The sequence below is a fragment of the Temnothorax curvispinosus genome, unplaced genomic scaffold (genome assembly GCF_003070985.1).
Source record: "Temnothorax curvispinosus isolate PA1 unplaced genomic scaffold, ASM307098v1 QBEX01006432.1, whole genome shotgun sequence".
Classification (NCBI taxonomy): Eukaryota; Metazoa; Arthropoda; class Insecta; order Hymenoptera; family Formicidae; genus Temnothorax; species Temnothorax curvispinosus.
The window spans coordinates 1-1,690 of NW_020216212.1; the positions used below are offsets into that span (position 1 = coordinate 1).

Here is a 1,690-nt window from a genome sequence, read left to right on the forward strand (position 1 = left end):
ATAGAAAAACACATATATTTAGTCAACCTTAAAATGCAAGTAACTCACATGCTTTACTAATTGTAAGATTACTATTATAACGTATTCATATTCACACTCGTAAAACCAGCCCATCCAGGATAATTTCGTACCTATTCCTTACCTGAAATAAAATGAAAGAAAATACATTAATATTCTCATTCATATATATATATATATTCATAAGATTATAAAATAAGATTGAAATACTTATCCTTTATCCTTATTAATTCAGTCTCAGTTCACTATTACCTCCTATCACCTATAACAATAACGAAATATATTAATTACTGCACTCTTATACGATAAAACCGTTATATATAATCAATAAATAATTATCCTTACAGAGCTAAGCAAAATGTCAACGACAAGCCTTATGCTAGAAGTAAAAAGACTACATAATCTTGCTTATCGCCTGGATTTAGACGAAGCTAAGGAAAGAATACGCGGCAAATACTTGAATATACTTAAACAAAAATAATAAAAAATAAAAAAAGGGGAGAGACTAAAACTTATATGAATAAATGTAGTAACGATAGAAATATAGCATTAACTTACTTTTAATTTATCCTTATCATATCCGTCCAACGAAATCACGGTGACAGTATAGATAACCAGCTCTATAATAAAATAAGAATAACCTATATTAATAAATATCCTAATAAGTAACATAAGGAATGAACACTGAAAACAAATATGCGCGTCTATATATGTACGCAAGTACAAATATACATGTGTATATACCCAATAAAACAAATAAAAAAAAAGGGAGAGAGAAGAGAAGAAGAGAAAAAAAAATATATTACTAATCACATCTATAGAACTACTTAAGCACATTACTAAACGAATGTTTTGACAATGGAACTATTACCTCGATTTAGATAAATCCAACTACAGCAACACAGCTCTTACACTGCCACGCACACTTTAGAATCCTGTAATAAAAATCACATAAATAATTAATTATCTATAAATATAATCATACTCTATACGACATAACCATAAAATTATACTTACTAATAAAAGTTCGGGGACCGAACTTTCCTAAGGAGGGAGATGTCACGTCTGACGGTATAATCACCGCTATATTCCACCCGCATAAATTTTTCGATTTTCTAGAAGTCCACAGCATCTGAAAACAACATTATAATATAACAATTATTCTTTAAATTAACTGTCACAACAAACACTCAGCTGATCCGAACACGCGTTCTTAAAGCAGTAGACATAAGCCTAGAGAACATGGCTGCCTTAAGGTACCCTTTCAAGCTTAAGCCCCATTTTCATGAATCACACTATAAAGTTTTGGACAATTGCTTGTTAAAATTCCCCAGAGTCACTAAAATTGATCGTAAATGAATATTACAAACCTTATGAGATCTTTTATGCAATATAAATTCAATATTAACATATGAATAAATGCATAATCCATAAGAATAAATTCAAGAAATTAAAATAAAATATAAATTAATTAATTAAAAATAGATTATTCATAAGAACATAACCTTTTATGCCTAAGGAACATTATCACGATAAAATAATAATTATCTCATTAACAATTTTTCAAACATGATTGTTATAAACAATTAAATTATATTATTAACAGACCTAATTAATGTGATTACTGGAACTATCACAAAAAGTCAAATAACTTTTGATTATAAACCATTAT

At 28.0% G+C, this 1,690-nt stretch overlaps 1 long non-coding RNA gene across 2 annotated transcripts; it reads right to left on the reverse strand.

Annotated features, from left to right (window-relative positions):
- Positions 1-14: 14 nt before the first annotated feature.
- Positions 15-1,123, reverse strand: LOC112455868. 2 transcript variants are annotated; one of them, XR_003040900.1, is made up of 4 exons: positions 1,036-1,123; positions 890-953; positions 577-638; positions 15-280 (listed from the first exon to the last, which is right to left on the reverse strand). It is a non-coding gene; the product is annotated as an uncharacterized LOC112455868 (long non-coding RNA). The 2 variants fall into 2 exon arrangements; XR_003040899.1 differs by lacking the exon at positions 15-280 and having other exon boundaries at positions 289-638.
- Between the last annotated feature and the right edge of the window lie 567 nt (positions 1,124-1,690).